Genomic DNA, 19418 nt, shown 5'->3' on the forward strand with positions numbered 1-19418 from the left:
TGTCACCTGGGAAAAGAACATAAGCTTCATTTTCCAAAATCAGTCACTGAGTACACTTCTCCTCTTCATCTGGTTCTTGCTGATGTTTGGGGACCGGCCCCAGTTGTGTGTAATGGCTTTCGATACTATGTTGTTTTCATGGATGCTTTTACACGTTACACCTGGTGTATTTTTTGAAGAAGAAATCCGATGTCTTCAATGTGTTTCCACAGTTTCATAGACAGGCTGAAAGAATCTTAGGCTGTAAACTGAAAGCCTTGCAAATAGATGGGGGAGGGGAATTTCAAATGCTGAAGAGCTATCTAGCTGAGCAAGGGATCATGCAGCGTCTCACCTATCCCTACACTTCTGTGCAAAATGGCCTGTTTGAGCGTAAACATAGGCAGATAGTTGAAGCAGGCCTGTCCATACTAGCTCATGCGTCCATGCCTTTGGTTTTTGGAATGAAGCTTTCTGCAGTGCGGTGTATCTGATCAATCGACTACCTTCTTCTCCCTTAGGTAACATTTCCCTATATGAAAAATTGTTTCACACACAACCCAACTACACTTTCCTTCGAACCTTTGGCTACTTATGTTTTCCTAACCTTAGACCATTCAACAAAACAAAGTTGTAGTTTCGGTCAACCCCATGTGTGTTTTTAAGTTACTCACCTTCACATAAATGGTACAAGTGTCAAGACACTACTGGTCGAATTTATATTTCACGAAGTGTCACCTTTCATGAGTCTACATTTCCATACAAAACTAAAAATGTTGCAACAGTCTTATCTGTCTCTACTCCCTCATCCAGTTTTAAAATACTTGTCTTAACCCCAACCTTAAGTTCCTGTGTTAACTCATCACCTATTGCTTCCCCTAATACTCATCCTACAGCACTTAGTCAACCTACATCACCTAGCCCTGAGCTCAATTCACTTAGTATAGCACAGACACTATTTGCTCTGCCTACACTACATAGATCTCCTACTTCTAAGCAGTCACAGTCCTTCACACCTGCCTCGTCTATTCTATCTGCTCTAGTCAATACTCATGTCATGATTACCAGGACCAAAGCTGGAATTTTTAAACCAAAGGCGTATATGAGCACCTCATCTCCCGTATCTAGCGCTGTTCCTAGTAACATTCATGATGCAATGAAATCTGCACGTTGGCAGGCAGCAGTTCATATTGAGTTGCAGGCTTTGCTTCGTAATAACACATAGGTCATTTGCCCTCTACCAGAAAATCGACCAGTAGTTGGGTGCAAGTGGTTGTTTAAGGTCAAAACAAAGGCAAATGGGTCTATAGACAGGTATAAAGCTCGATTGGTAGCGAAAGGGTTTTCTCAGCATGTAGGGCTTGATTTTCATGACACTTTTAGTCTGATGGTTCGGGGCTCTACCATTCGCACTATACTTGCTCTTGCTGTTATGCAGGGGTGGTCGTTGAGGCAGGTTGATATTAATAACACCTTCCTTAATGGTGAATTGTTTGAAGAAATATACATGGAGCAACCTCCTGGTTTTGAGGTTTCCAATGGCACTGGGCAAAAGCTTGTATGTAGACTGAACAAAGCGCTCTATGGTCTTTGCCAGGCTCCTCGCGTATGGTTTCAGACCCTCAAGTAGTACCTTGTCAATAGGCTTGGTTTTCGAGCATCCAAAATTATACTCTTCATTGTTTATTCAGGTGTCAGCAGGGGCTTACCTACTGCTCATGGTCTATGTTGATGATATTGTGCTCATTGGCAACTCTGGGCGATACATAGGAGATGTGGTAAGCTAGCTTCATAATAAATCTGCTCTCAAAGACATGGGAGACCTTAGTTTCTTCTTAGGAATTGATGTGAAACACATGCCACAGGGAATGTTGCTTAGTTTGAAGAAGTATGTCACTGAGCTACTTCAAAAAGCTGGTATGATTGAGGTAGCAACTACACCTACGCCCATTGTGAGCACTCCTAAGTTAGTTACTTCAAACAATAGTCCTCATTTTCCTGATGTTCACCTGTATCGAAGTGTAGTAGGTATGCTTCAATATGTATGCATCACACGTCCTGACCTATCATTTTGTGTTAATAAGCTTAGTCAGTATATGAATGTTCCAAGTAATACTCATTGGAGAGCTGTCAAACAAGTGTTGTGGTATTTGGTTGGTACATTGGACCATGGTTTGTATTTCCTGAAAGGTCAACCAGAGCTGGTGTGTTACTCTGATGCAGACTGGGCTTCATCTATGGATGATCGCCGCTCTACTTCTAGGTATGTTGTGTACATAGGGTCTAATCCGGTTGCTTGGTGCTTGAAGAAGCAGTCATTGGTGTCCAGATCCTCAGCTGAAGCAGAATATCGCAGTCTAGCCAACTGTGCGTCGGAACTGTTGTGGATCAAGTAGTTGCTAGATGAAGTGGGCATATCAGTGTCTAAAACACCAGTCATTTGGTGTGATAATTCTGCTACAGTTTCGGTGGCTGAAAACCCCATGCATCATGCCAGGATGAAACATGTTGAGATAGATCACCATTTTGTTTGTGAAAAAAATTCTTGCTAGACTTCTTCAAGTTAATTTTGTTTCGTCTGCTCAACAGGTTGCTGATGTACTAAAAAAGCCCATTACACCTAAGCACTTTGCTTTCTTTAGGCGTGCTCTTTGAGTTGTGCCTTTTAGTGAACTTGATGTTCAAAAGCCAAACAAACCAAGGGAATGATAGAGTAGTTAATAAAGTTAGTTAGCAGTTGTGAAAACTGCTATTCATCAATTAGCAGTTAGGCAGTTAGTGAGCACACGTTGATATACGTTGGTGTATAAATATGTGAGAATTCAGTATGTAGTAATCATCAGAATATACAATGAATTGCTTTTGAATCATTCATTATTGTTCTCTCCTTGTTCATTAGTATAGTTTAACATGGAACCCCTAATCAAATCTATTTCTAATTGTGGCGATCTTACTATTCGTAGGGAGGATTTTATGCCTCACCCTCCACGTAAAAACACGGATCTTCGGTAAAGTGTCGAGCTTCCATAAGGCTTTCCAAAAATACCTATGTGGGCCATATCCCATTTCTTTCAACAACAGCCAGGATAGGCAGACTTTAAAGTAAATCACCCATGAGGGTTATGGAACCATATCATTTTATCTTCCTGGTCCTCATTTCCGATGGGCATGTTGCAAATCTTGTCACCCCAGTCATGCCCGTATACTTTTTTGACTTTGTTTACATTCCACCTTCTACTGTCCGCATGCCAAAGAACTTTCACACTCTTTTCATTTTGATTTACAGTATTGCTTGTAATAGTGTCCCAATTGAGCCCTTCCAGACCCCAATTGTCAACCGGAATATCAATCTTCCCGCCATTACCAATCTGCCATCCAAAATCGACTTTAAAAGCTTCCACCGCAGTCGCAATGCTTGACCAAGTAAAAGAGGCTTTGTCTACCTTTTTTGCAATAAAGATGTTGCCATCAGGGAAATACTTTGAAGACAGAACTTTGAAGCAAAGAGAGTCTGAGTCTCCACACTTGACGCCCTAAGAGAGCCAAGTTGAATAATCGAATATCTCTAATTCCAAGTCCCCCCATAGCCTTCAGTTTGCACAAAGTCTTCCATGGAATCATTGTCCATAATCTACCTTTTCTCTTTTCTCGCCCACCACATTCTGCTAAGCTTAGCCTGAATTTCATCAATGACACCTTTTGGAGCCAAAAAAATCGACATAACATACGTAGGGATAGATTGAAGACCCGCTTTAATGAAGACTTCTTTTTCCCCCATACGGGAGCAGTCTCTTTGTCCAACTGTTTATCCTGCAAGACAGTCTATTAGTAATCTCTTGAAAAGCTGTTGTTTTCTTCTTACCAATTGGAACAGGAAGGCCTAAGTAATTATTTAAATTTTCCACCACCGTCATGCCAAGGAGTCCCCTAAGGATTGTTCTCTGATCACGTGAGGTGTTTGGACTAAAGAGGACCATTAACTTTTCGAAATTAATCTCTTGCCCTGAAAAATTAGAGAAGTTATGAAGCATGTTCACAAGGCTCTCCACATCACTCTTTTTATTCCTGACAAACAAAAGTGCATCATCAGCAAAGAACAGGTGATTTATTCTAGGCATTAAAAATTTAGTTGGGGCAATTTAGATATTAAAATTTAATAATGACAATTTAAATATTTCGTAAAAGAATTATTTTTTATAATTTTTAAATTTTTTATTACATTTAAATTATCTGTGATTTTATTGTTATTTAATGTTTCAAATATATTTTTTAATAGTTTTAAATTTTATTGTTATATTTTAATTATTTGTGATTAATTTCTACTCAATGTCCAAACAAATTCATTTATGTTTAATTTTTTTATTTTTTTTAAATTATATTTTTATATAATTTTTAACTTCATCAAGAGTAAATAGGATAATTTAAGTTTTTTAATAAAATATTTAAAATTATAATTTTTTTACTACTATTATTTAATTTATTTATTGTACTTTAAACGTTATTTTATATGGTATACTTAATTGTGTCTTTTAAGTTTTGCTAGCGGTGATAATTTTGTATCTTAAAGTTTAATTATTGTATTTTTTAATAAGGTCACTTTATAATTAAGTTTTTTTTTTAATTGTGAGCTATATATTTTGGATGTTGCAATATGTATAAATATCCCATTTAAATTATTTGCGATTTTGTTATTACTTAATGTTCAATTTTTTTAAAAATATTTTATTTTGTAATTATTTGTGATTAATTTCTACTTAATGTCTAAAATAAATTCATTTATGTCTAATTATTTTAATTTTTTAAATTATGTTTTTATATATTTTTCAATTCAAGAGTAGATAGAATAATTTAAGGTTTCTAATAAAATTATTAAAATTACGGATTTCTTACTGCTATTGATTTATTTTATTTATTTCACTTTAAAAGTTATTTTATAAGATATTTTTAATTTTGTTTTTTTAAAGTTTCTTAGAAGTTATAATTTTGTACCTTAAAATTTAATTATTGAATTTTTAATAAGGCCACTTTATAAGTTTTTTTAATTCTAAGTTACATAATTTTACTGCTTTATTATTAATAATTATCAAGTTTGATAATTATAATTAAATTTAGTCATTGAACTATTCAAATTTTTTTCTTTAAGTCATTGGGTTGTTGTTTTTTTTTTTAAGTTCCACTAGCGAGCTCCAAATGACGATTAGACGACCCATACGGTGGATCAGTACCCATCGACAAGTAGAAGAAAATACTTTAGATCCAAGTCGATCTGAAGGTAAGTGTCAGAGAGTGGAAAAAAAAACTATTTGAATTTTGGTTCGTAGATTCGTTAACTATTACATGAAAAAAACCGAACTGTAGAAGATAATGCAAAAGAAAGCTTTAGGTTAGTGCAGGTAGTGTGAACAGAGAAAACCATATAGCATTGATTTTAACAACTCGGAGACTTAGATAAAAACTTTTGAATAGTTCAGTGACCAAACTGAAAACATATATATAGTGTAGTGACTAATGATGTAGCTACCCTATATAAACATTAATGAATTTATAAATAATCTTATAGTAGGCAACAAAGTACTATGAAACTCAAAATATTTGGAAAACAAAATCTACAAAAGGTAAAAATAAAATAAACAAAAGTAAAAATTAATGTTTTCAATGTAATGTTTGTTATTATGTTTTTAAATTTTTTTTTCTTATTGTGTGATTTGTTGATGTTTTTATTTTATTTTATTGAAACTTCTTTTAATTAAAAATAAAGAAAAAATAGTCATTGATTTTTTTTATGTTTTCAACTTGTTTGAAATAAAAAAATGTACTAATTTTAGTTAATTTGATTAACTGTTCAAATTAACTAAAATATTTAGTTGGTTAATAGGATTAAGAAAAAAATCGATTCAATTAACGATTTCAAATTTTCGGTTAATGGTAGTTTGGCTTAGGTATTAACTGAACTAATTGTTTTAACACCCTTAACTCTTTGCCCAAAGGTGAATGAGAGATAGAGAGAAACTATTTTCAACCAACTGTTTGAACACCCTTAACTCTTTGCCCAAAGCTGAATGGGAGATAGAGAGAATCTATTTTCAACCAACAATTGAAGATGAAGGGAGAGAAAGCAAAAAATAAGGGGATGGTGGAGGTTGTATATGACAAAAAGAGTGAATCGAGGATGATTTTTAGGTCTCTAATATTCAAATAAGATATGGGGATGATATTTATAATATTTTAAAATTTGTATTTTTAAATTATATATTTATTTATAAATTTTAAATAGAAATAGGATTAATTTGACAAAAGGTATAATCTTTGAGTTATTGTGGAGTGTGCCTTGCATTTCTGGACATATTGCAGGCACTTAATGCAACCAGAACCGAAGCAGAGGCGATGTCTCGACGAGGAAGCATAGGACACCAAAACGACGAGAGGGCAAAGTCCCTATGAGGAAGCATATGATGTAAACTCCTAAACTCGACTTAAACATTATGGTTGAATCATGAAGGTCACATGGGGACACCTAAACTATGAATCTACCCTATCTTTGGTTGAAAACATCAAATACATTCTTTTTTTTATAAAAAACCGAGGTTACCTTTGTTATTTTGGGAAACGTTCATTTAATAAGTTCAACTTTTATTAAGTCAAGTTAATAACATTGGTGTGGTTTTAAGAAAAACACATTGCTCAGCACTACAGTTGAAAGACCTTATTAAGTTTGGTTACAGCGGAAAAATAATTAAAAATCTGATTATTTATTAAGTCGAGTAACACGCTCAGTCAAATTTCATAATATTCCTATAAATCAATTTAAAGTATGAAGTTATGCATGCATGAAAATCCCCAAAACAAAAATAACCCAAACTACAGTTCAAATAGCTTTACAGTATAAAACCAAATAAATTTAGGAAATTATATCAAAAATAAAATTAAATAGAATCTAAGTCTGAAATCTGTCGTACGTCCGCATGCCATGTTCGATCCTAGTCTTGTTCATTACCTGAGAGCTTTGAAGTAATGGGGTGAGTTAACTAGCTCAGTGTGAGTCTAATCAATAAGCACATTCAACAATCGTTTAGGATAAATCACACAGAACATCCATGTAACATATTCGTAACAAACATATCAACATTAGAATGAGTTATGGAATTATCATAATGCAAGAATGAATTCCTACCCCGACCATCCGCTACACACCACGAGTTCCCCAAAACTTGTCTGCCAAACTCCAAACAGCGCAAGCAAAGCTCAATGTGGTTAAACCACATATAAACATAATGCAGACATTTTTCCATTTAACATATAATGCGATAAAATCACCAATCTCCATAATACTCCCGCTGTAATACACTAACTACATATAAATGCAAACTTAATATGTCACCAGAACTCCACGGAACTCCTTTTTCAACCACAATATCCCACCCCATGCATGTGCGATATGTCATACAATATTTCAATCAAATGCATGTTTCATACGTATTCTTTTAGTGGCATAGATTACATGCCATAATTATAATGTTCACATATCAATCATTCAGTTTCACCATCAATACGGTGACATTTAATCATATCATCAATCGTTAACACTATGGGAAAATATTTCCAATGCATGTATAACAATTTTTCCATTCAATACTTTTCATGGCATTTTACCCAACAAGATTTCGGGCATTCAATATATATTTCCAAAATAACACATGCTATACTTACAATCAATCACGCATCTTATCAAGAAACCTTTCATATCAATATCAAACAATTAACTATTCAGTCAACCAAACAATTTTGCAAACATGCCATTTAGTCAAGGCTAGTAATGTACTTGATTTAGCCAGTTTAACACATTCATTTAGTCACTTAACTAAGCTCGACCAGCAAGCTTAATCCACATTTAGATCATATTTAATATTATCAAAACAGTCAAGTTAACAAGTTAGGACCCATACCTTATTTCACACTACTACAGCACACTGACAAAACCCATAGTTTCTCCTTAAGACCTTAAATCGAGCCTAAATTGAAAATCAACATTTCATCAAATTCATATACTGCTTAATCAACCCTAAAACACTTTTTTATGGGTTCAAATCAAACAACATAACTATAACCAATTTTCAGATCTAAATTAACTAGGTTTCTTACATTGGTTTGATGAGAAACATACGCGCGAATGTCTAATAGCTTCACTATCGGTTTAGGGAGTTTGGGTCGACACCTAACACCATTAAATACTGAGAAATAAGTAGCTATACAATCATAAAATTCTTTAATCCAATAAGTTATCAATTTCCCCAACAATTACGCCGAAACTATGTACTAGCTGACAAACTACCACTGTAACACCCCTAACTCGTCTCCGTCGTCAGATTAGGGTTACAAAGTATTACGGCACATATCATAACAATTACTAACATTTAACCATTCAAAAATAAAATTAAATAACAAATATTCAAATTCAAACGTCATTCATAGCGTAAATACAATTATTGACCTTAAATCGGGCTTACAGGGCCTTAAAATAATTTAAGAACAACCAGAGACTAATTTGAAACAAAACTGAAAGTTTTAGAAAAATTCAAAATTTTTGAAAACAAGGGTCACACAGCTTTGATGGGCATGTGACAAATCGTGTGACAAACCGTGTAATTTTCGAAATGATTTCACACGGCTGTGTGCCAGACCGTATAATAATCGAAATACCCTCACATGGCCATGTTGCAGGTTGTGTGCTAAACCATGTTCAATTTGATGTTGGATCACATGGTCGTGTCGCAGGCCGTGTCCCAAACAGTGTGGCACACTAACTTAAAATACACGTCTATGTAAAGAGACCCTATGCAACACACAGCCGTGTGACAGCCCGTGTCCCAGGCCATGCACCCTTAATTTTTCCTTCAAATGCAAGTTTACCAAAACATGCTTACTTGAACATGAAACAACTCATTTACCATCAATCAAAACCTATTCAAAATAAATTTAAACAAGCCCAAAACATGGCAAAATCATCCAACTTAAGTGCCTAACCAATGTGCCCTCATTGACACCACAATTTAATATCCAAATCAAATTCACATTTCATACCAATTTAGATTTCATTCAAAGTTCTCAAATATTTATAATATCTCATGCCAAATTTACCATTACCATTCAAACCACTCACAACCAATATACCATATTTCAAATACTTCCTTGAGACTTATGCCAAATAGCCAAAATTAAGTTCACAGGTAACATATTTAAAACACATACTAAAACCAAAGGCACATACACAAGAAAACTAATATCAAGTTTAAACAATTTCACATCAACCTAATATGTAGCACATGAAATAAGTATTCAAAATATATATACAAAATACACCTATTACATGCCATATAACCCAAAGGTAAACATGTCAAAATCTACCAATAGATATTTGGATAATGTGATCTTTAGGTTGATCCGATCTCCCGATCCCACCAAATGTTATCTACAAAGAAACAAGAAAAATGACACAAGTAAGCTTCAATAAAGCTTAGTATGTTCAACGATCGAAACGATAAGACTTACATTATTAACAGATCAATTATACAATAGAAAGATTAATAAACAATAATCCTGTCATTCACAATCATTCAACAAGTGAGCTTATATATATGTATGAGTTTTATAATCCATTCAATCACACGAGATCATTCAATATCAAGTCACAATAATATCGAAAAGTCATACAAACATTTATATAATTCCATAACACAATAACGTGGTTAACCATCTAGAACACTCAGACGAGCTAAACCAACCGAGAACATAGCTGGGCACCAAGTACCCAGCCTGTAGGCTAACATCCCCCTGAAACACACCAAGTGATAGACTTCGGTATAATCAGTGGACAGTAACAAGTCAGGAATCATCATCTCATCACAAGTCAATCCCATATAACGTGCAATATAACCTATTGGCATGCCAATTGTATCCTATCCTATGTTCATCCGGGCTCGATACAAGTAATTGCATCATATTTTACAAATCAATTACATTTCTCACCTTAAATTATCTTTATAATTATAGCATTATATAAACATATATATACGAATATTGAATAAATCATAACTAACAAGCCAATATAATATTACAATTTATTCTAATTTAAACCGTACGAACTTACCAAGGCTAACAGCAAAGATGACAACACCAGGGACTATTCAACAATTTTCTCTTTTCCATAATTATCTATCGGTTCTTAATCTATACAGTAATTTCTATTTCAATTGTCACTCCCAAATAAATTGTAAAAGTCCATTTCATACATATGATTTCTTAATTGACATTTTTCATAAATTCCCTAAAATTTTGCACTTTGTTCAATTTAGTCCATAATCCCAAAACTTTAACATTTATCACAATTAAATCAAACTCAAGATAGTCAAATTCTCTCTCATACATAAATAGCCCATAATTACTCAAATTTCTCAAGTCTTTCATTCTAAATTTTTCATTTTATCAATTTAGTCCTTAAACTTTAAAATAAACTAAAATCACTTTACAAAATAGTCTTAACCAACAACAAATACTTCAAATTCATCATTTAACATCAAGAATAACAAATATTCATCAATGGAGAAAGTCAAAATCTTTAACAATTTCAAAAACGGGGATACGAGTTAGCTTGACCTAGTTGCAACGATATCAAAAACATAAAAATGATAAGAAATATGTAAGAAATTCACTCACATGCAAGGAAATATGGTGACCTAACCTTCAAACCCTTTAATGAAGTTTTCTACGTTTCAGATTTGGAGGAAAATGGTTTTGGAAGATGAACATTTTAATTATTATATGTTTTATTTACTTTATTGTTAAATTAACACTAAAGTTTAATAAGTAAAATGTATAAAATTTACCTACTCACTGACCCACTATATAAAAATGATATATTTACCATCTAAAACCTTCATCTTATATTAATTAAGCCATTTCATCATTTTAATTGAATAACGATTAAGTTTTACATCTTTTACAATTTAGTCCTTTTTCTTTAATTCATTAATTAAATAATAAATTTTCTAGACCAAAACTTCACATACATAAATAGTAACTCCATAGATATTTAATAAAAATATTTACGGGTTTGGTTTTCAAAAATGATGTCTTGATACCTTATTTTATAAAACCACTTGACTTTTAAGACAACCACTTATACTAACGATTTATTCGATTAACTAAAATTTCATCAAATCGAAATATATTATAAATTATAATTAACTCATATAATTTAAATACTAATTTTTAAAGATTTAATCATAAGATTTGTAGTCCCGAAACTACTATTTCTAACACCATTGAAATCAGGTTATTAGCACCACACTTGCGCTTCTTGAATTGTCATATCTAAGTCATCAAATGATCAAGATTGAATTTCCCTAAGACACATATGATTAAAGGAATGTTAGGAAGGGTTCTTAGGACAAAAATATTTTTGGAAATAGATGGGAAAATTAAAGAAAACAATAACCCCCTTTTGCTGCCTTTAGGCTCAGCTCACCACCACCAATGGTGGCAATTGGGGTTGATTTAAAAAGTCAATTGAAATCAATTTTAAAGGTTTCAAAAATACCCATAAATCATTAAAATTCCCTTTAACTCCAGATCTAGAAATTTGGGTATTCCCTTGAAAGATTCAATAAGAAAATCAAAGAAAAGAGGCATTTACACAAGCTAAAAGAGAAGGGCGGCAATGGCACTTCTTGAGCAACAACGGGGATTGTTCTTGGAGGTCAAAGATTTCAAATTTATCCTTGTAAAAATAAGGAAAAATGGCAGCTAGAAGGAGGGGAGAATGGCGCAAGAACTTGTGGAAAAAAAAAGAAAAAGAAGATAGTGGTTTTAGGTGGTTTGGGCGGCAGCAACAAGAGGAAAAGAAAGAAAAAATTGAAGAGAAGAGAGGAAAGAAATAGGGAAGGCAGCTAGGGTGGAGTAAAAATAATTAAAAGTGATATTTATACCTAGGTTTAACTAGGTATGGATGTCACACTTAAAGGAAAAAAAAAGGTTTTTTGCAAAATTAAATTATTTGCACAGGAAAGGAATTAAACTTGGGACCTCAATTTAATTTCCATGCTTCCTCATTGTTCATTTAACCATTGGGATAAATACTCATATTTGAAATGATTTTACATTCCTATTCAGCTAAAATTTGGAATGTTACATGTGACATTGCAACGACACCACGTATTCCTCAAGCAACGCAACTGCATTTTTACAGCTAATGAGGACTTTTTCTTCCACTCAAACTCTGATTACTCAAGAGAAGTTTTATTCAAATTAATCTTCTATTTTTAGCCTATAAATAGAGTCATTATAATTCTAATAGATGATATCATAACAGAACATTAGAGAGAAAACCAGAAGATAGTTTTAGAAAGCTTTAAGGGAATTTTGTGTTTTAGCCAGAGTGTCTTGTATTCGAGGTTAGGGTTTATTTTGAATTTCACCATCTTGTACTCTTTATTTGTTTACTCATCAATGAAGTCTCATTTGCCTGTGATTTTTCATTCTCTTGATTAGAGGAGTTTTTCCTCGTAAATTTGTGTGCCCAATTTTCTCTATTCCTTCTTTCTCGTTGTTTATATAGGTCAACACCAAATAAATTGGTATCAGATCTTGGTTAGAATTCCAAAAATAACCCGTTTAAAGATGATGTCAATAAGATTCAATATCAAGCAATTCAATGGGATCACAAATTTTAGTTTATGGCAGGTTTGGATGATTGAAATATTGGTTCAGAATGACTTGAAAAAGGTTTTTACAAGGCAAAAGCCCACGGATTCGGATCAATCGGAATGAGATGATGTAACAGTCCATTTTTGGTAAAATTAGAATAGTGGTTTCGGGACCACAAGTCTAACAAGTAAATATTTATTTTATTATTATTTTGTTGTTTACGGGACTATATTAAGGTTGTGTTAAAATTTTGTCAAGAAATTTTGACATTTGTATGCTTAATTATGTGAAAAGAACTAAATCGTAAAAGGTGCAAAAGTAGAGTTCTAATAGTTAAAGATGCCAAATAGCTATGAAATTTTAATCTAAGGGTTTAGGATGGTAATTTTACCAATTAACCTCATAGTGGATATTTATGGCCTTTGTTTTATTAAAATTATTAAAATTTTTAAGGGTAAAATGGTAAAATGATAATTAAAACATAAACAAAAGTGAAGAAAAGGATGATATCATCTTTTTCATTGAAAAACCTAATCGAAAATCACCATTAGAAAGGCGGTTGATATTCAGCCAAGCTCTCCCATTGCATGTAAGTGTAATTTTGCCCCGTTTTAAATTATATTTATGTTTCTGAGATCGTTGTAGCTTAATCTAGCTAGCCTGGGGATCAATTTGCAAAATTGTTAAAGAATTAGGGTTTTACATGAATTATATTGCATGATTCTTGATGTTTTATGAAAGACTATTGGTCCTTGTTGATAAATAAACAAGTTTTGTAAAGTGATTTTTGATGAAAATATCATTTGGGGACTTATTTGTAAAAATAGTAAAAGTACATAGTAAAATTGTGAAACGATTATTTTTTTGAGTTGATATGGATTCATAATAAATTCGACTAGCATAGTTTAGGGATGAAAATGATTAAATTTCAATTTATGAGCTTAAGGACTAAATTGTAAAAAAGTTAAAATGTTAGGGGTAAACTAGTAATTTTGCAAAAATGTGAAATATAGATTAAATTGAATGGTAGAAGTATTAAATGGATTGAATTTGTATATTTAGATCAAGATAGACCTCGTACGGATTTAGATCAAGGAAAAGTGAAAGCCTCGGATTGATCAACTTCGTTTTTACACTTAAATCGTCGTTGTAAGTTCGTATGATTAAATATAGTTTTAATGTTATTTTGATCCATATGTTATTGTGTTATTTTTTATGTAATTAAATGTTGTATATCCAACGATGTCACGATGATTATCGAGCTCCATTTGAACCTTAGGAATTCGTAGGATACAAATGACATGTCATTAGGGTTTTTATGTTTCGAGTACTGGTCTTGAATGTCCTACCGATGGCTGAGATCCTGCATTTGTTCTGGATACTCCACTGCTCATGTGAGCAGCATTGTGGAGCTTACATTTTGACCTACAACTCGTGTGAGCAGGCCCATTTCGTAACTCGTATGAGCAATGATGTAAAGGAAAGGAAAGGTTACGGTTATATGTTTAGCACACTTCGTGTGAGCTATCCTGCGTATCTGATGATATTCTAAACGGTTCAACGGGCATGAAAAGGAAAGGAATGGTAAGTGTTAAAAATGAACAATGTCATGCATTTATGAACATGATTGAAATGGTAAGTTTCATTGAAAGTATGATATGTCAAAGATATTGATGAATTCAAAGGAAATATGTTTATGTATAATGGCTTACCTTATGTTAAATTCAAGGGAATTATGTTTGAATATACTAACATGTGTTATTGATGGTGTTTAGGCTTATGCCAAGATTGTGGTTGGATTATGCTATGTTTAGTTTTGATTTTTATGTATTGAAATGACAAATTATGTTTATGTTTTACGAACTTACTAAGCATTATGTGCTTACATTGATTCCTTTCCTATGTTTTTTTATAGATAATCAGAAGCTCGACCAGTTTGGAAGTTTGTCAAAGACCTATCACACTATCCAACGATTATATAGGTAGTTTTTGATGTTTTGGCCAAGGTTATAATGGCATGTATAGGCAGACTTGTGTTTTATGTTTAGTTGAATGCCTAGATGTTTATTTTGGTATGTATGAGTTGGTTGTTTTGGTACATATGATGCTTGAATGGTAGATATCAAATGGTAAGTTTATGTTGAAGTGATATAGGTCAAGTTGTGAAATGTTTTGTGATGGAATTGAATTAGGTGTTTATGAATGAAATATAGTCAAGTATATGTATATATTTAGGTAAATTTGTATGTTTACATTTGAAGTACCTTGTATGGCATATTGGTTGAATGGATTTGATCTTTTGAAATCGTCATTTTATGCATGTTTTGGTAAGGTTTTGATGCTTTGAATGTGTGCACAAAATGCCTTTAGGTATATGCTTGATTGGGTGATGAAAATGGCTTGATTTTGGCCAATTTCATGTCCATACGGCCTGAAACACAGGCGTGTGACTCAGCCGTGTGTGACACACATCCATGTGACACGATCGTTTGCCCCCTATAGGTTTTTAAGGCTCACAAGTTAGGCAGTTACACGGCATTGCACATGGGCATGTGGGGCTAATTCGAGTGTTACACAACCTAGCACACAGGGGTGTGGCTTGGTCGTGTGACCCAACTCAGAGAGTTACACGGGGTGAGGACACGGGCTGGGACACAGTCGTGTGTCCCTATTTTGAATATTACACGACCTGAGACACAGGAGTGTGTCTCAGTCGTAGGTACACGACCTGGCCACACGGCCGTGTGAACCCTGCAGTTCAGATTTTCTAACTTTTTCATATACTTTTTAATTGATTCCAATTTAGTCCTAAATTTGTTTCTATGTATTTTTAATGCCTTGAGGGCTTGGTTAAGGGACGTTATGTATGTAATTAAATGTATTTTTATTTTATTTTCATTGACATATGAAATGAATGTTTTAATGTTATTTTTGTACAGCAATACTCTGTAACCCTATTTCGACGATAGATACGGGTTAGGGGTGTTACAAATGAGCTTGATGAGAAGGCTCTATCTATAATTAAGTTGCCTCACATACAATGTATGGTAGGAGGTGCTTATGGAGAAAACGACATTTGCCTTATGGAACAAGGTAGAAACTTTGTGTATGACAAAGTCTCTAGCTAATCGATTAGTTTTGAAACATCACCTATACACATTTCGTATGGCTGAAGGTGCATCCATTAGGGCTCACATCAATGAATTCATTACTTTCTTGAATGATCTAAAGAATGTCGAGGCTAATATAGATTATGAAGATCAAATTGTGCTATTATTGTGCTCTTTACCCCTTTCATATAAGATTGTTAGGGAGATACTAATTTATGGTAGAGACAAACTCTTGTTCGAGGACGTGAAGGGAAACTTGTTAAGCAAAGATAAACTCGACAATTAATTAGGTTTGAATAGCAAGTATAACGGGCAACCTTCACATTTTTGGACATTTTATAGGCACATGATACAACCAAAACCAAAGTAGAGGTGGTGTCGCGATGAGAAAGCATGGGATGTTGCAACAAAGCAATGTATTCCTCATGCAACACAAGTTCATTTTTACAGTCAAACAAGACTTTTTCTTCCACTCGAACTCTGATTACTCCAGAGTAGTTTTAGTCAGATTAATCCTATATTTTTAGCCTATAAATGAGTCATTATAATTCAAATAAAGAAGATCATAACACAACATTAGAGAGAAAATCAAGAGAAAGTTTTAGAGACTTTTAAGGGAATTTTGTGTTTTAGCCAGAGAGCTTTGTATTCAGAGTTAGGGTTTGTTTTAAATTTCTTCATCTTGTGCTCTTTGTTTGTTTGCCCATTTGTGAAGTTTCCTTCACTAATGGGTTTTATCATTTTGATTAGAAGAGTTTTTCCACGTAAATTTGTGTGTCCAATTTTCTTTATTCCTTCTTTCTTGTTGTTTATACGGGTCGATCCCCAACAAACTAGTATCAAAGCTTGGTTAAGATTCCAAAAGAACCAGTTAAGAGATGATGACAATGAGATTCGATATTGAGAAGTAAGTATTATAGTTCAGATGACTACAATACTGGTTTAAAATGTCTTGAAGCAAGTATTATAGGGCAAAAGCCCGTAAATTTGGATAAATTGGAATAGGATGAGCTTGACGAGAAGGCTCTATTTATAATTTAGTTGTGCCTCACAAACAATCTATTGTTGGAGGTGTTTATGGAGAAAATGACATTTGCCTCATGGAAGAAGTTAGAAACTCTTTCCACGACAAAGTCTCTCGCTAATTGATTGGTTTTGAAACATTGCCTATACACATTCCTTGTGGCCGAAGGTGCGTCCATTAGGGGTTACATAAGTGAATTCATTTCTCTCTTGAATAATCTGAAGAACGTGAGGCTAATATTGATGGTGAAGATCAGGCTATAATATTATTATGCTCTTTACCCCTTTCATATAAGACTTTCAGGGAGACCTTGATTTCTAGTAGAGATAAACTCTTGTTTGAGGACATGAAGCGAAACTTTTTGAGGAAAGACAAACTCAACAATGAGTTAGGTTCGAATAGCAAGTCAAATGTGCAAGCCTCTCATTTTTGGACATTTTGCAGGCACATGACACAACCAGAATCGAAGTAGAGGTGGTGTCCCAGTGAGGAAACCTGGCGTCACAACGACACGATGTATTCCACAAGCAATACAATCACATTTTTACAGTCAAGCAGGACACTTTCTTCCACTCGAACTCTGATTAATCCAGAGCAGTTTTAGTCAAATTAATCCTATATTTTAGCCTATAAATATAGTCATTATAATTCTAATTGAAGAGATCATAACACAACATTATAGAGAAAATCAAGAGAGAGTTTTAGAGAGCTTTACGGTAATTTTGTGTTTTAGCCAGAGAATTTCGAATTCGTGGTTAGGGTTTGTTTTGAATTTTTCATCTTCTACTCTTCGTTTATTTGGTCATTACTAAAGTCTCCTTTGCTCGTGGTTTTTTATCCTATTAATTAAAAGAGTTTTTCCACGTAAATTCGTGTGTCAAATTTTCTCTGTTCCTTCTTTCTCATTGTTTATACAGGTTGATCCCCAACAAACTAGTATCAGAGCTTGGTTAAAATTCTGAAAAACTCGTTCAGAGATGATGACAATGAGATTTGATATTGAGAAGTTCAATAGGACCACAAATTTTAGTTTATAGCAAGTTCGGATGACAGCAATACTAGTTCAGAACGACCTGAAAAAGGTTGTTATAGGGCAAAATCCCACGGATTCAGATAAGTCAGAATGGGATGAGCTTTATGAGGGGGCTCTATCTATAATTTAGTTGTGCCTAACAAACAATGTGTTGCAAGAGGTGCTTATGGAGAAAACGACATCCACCTTATGAAAGAAGTTAGAAACTCTTTCCATGACAAAGTCTCTAGCTAATAGATTGGAGTTGAAACATCGCCTATACACGTTCCATATTACCGAAGGTACGTCCATTAAGGCTCACATAAGTGAATTAATTACTCTCTTGAACAATTTGAAGAATGTCGAGGCTAATATAAATGTTGAAGACTAGGCTGTGCTATTGTTGTGCTCTTTACCCCTTTGATATAAGACTTTTAGGGAGACCCTGATTTATGGTAGGGATAAACTCTTGTTCAAGGACGTGAAGGGAAACTTGTTAAGTGAAGATAAAGTCGACAATAAGTTAGGTTCGAATAGCAAGTCAAATGGGCAACCTTCGCATTTTAGTTGCGAGAAATAGATTGAAGTCGAGGAATGAAGATAAGACATGTGGCTACTACAAGAAGTTAGGTCTGTAACACCTCATACCTGACCCTATTGCCAGGTCTAGACTATAGGGTGCTACACTCAAAATCTAAAAATCAACTACTTAATTCTTCTTGCAATAAAAATTTCATGTTCATAGAATATATGTATTATGGAAACACAACCATTTATTTAACCTCGCAATATACATGAAATTACTTCCAGTTATATACTTAATCTAATATACAAAAAATATTTTACAAAGTGGCCTTTAACATACTAATTATTTTCTTAGGTTTGAAAATAACATTTTAAGCATAGTCAACTACGACTACGACTATAACCATGAGGCTCTACCTCTAGAATACCCCATTGTATGTATATTACGACTCAGAAAAAAATTAGCCTTAACACGATGAATTTCGTTGTGGCCCCTCTTTGAACTCTCAAATTTTCTCTTTTACCTACAATACATAATAACATATACATAAGTTCAATTGAACTTGGTGAGTTCTCATACCTTGTCTCAGTCTGACGCTAGTAAATTTGTGCTTCATGGCTTGGCATTCATGTTGAGTTGAAAATTGAAATTTTCATACTTTTCTATACAAAGCCTTGATTGCATAGAGTTTCTACTAATGAGATTTAATAGATGTAATATCAGAATACATATTTAATAGCGATTAACCTCTTGGTAGATTATCCTTTAGATTCTATCTTCATTGGTTACCTTCCGAACTCTTATGTTGTAATGCCCTAAAATTTGAGTTTTGATTTTGAGTTGTGTCAATGAATATATGTTTGCTTTTGTGGTTGTGTGTTCTTTTTGCTTACTTGTGATTTGATGTTCAAGTCGCGTTAATTTTGGAATTTTGTTAAGTCCCTTATTTGAAACCTTAACATAAGATTTCTTATTTAAGTCTAATTCTTTGTATTTTGTGTTAAGAATGAGCCTACTAGTTCACTGGTTAAGCATCTATCTACTCTCTGGTTTCATGTTTGAGTCACT

This window comes from Gossypium hirsutum, chromosome D05 (assembly GCF_007990345.1).
Source record: "Gossypium hirsutum isolate 1008001.06 chromosome D05, Gossypium_hirsutum_v2.1, whole genome shotgun sequence".
Lineage (NCBI taxonomy): Eukaryota > Viridiplantae > Streptophyta > Magnoliopsida > Malvales > Malvaceae > Gossypium > Gossypium hirsutum.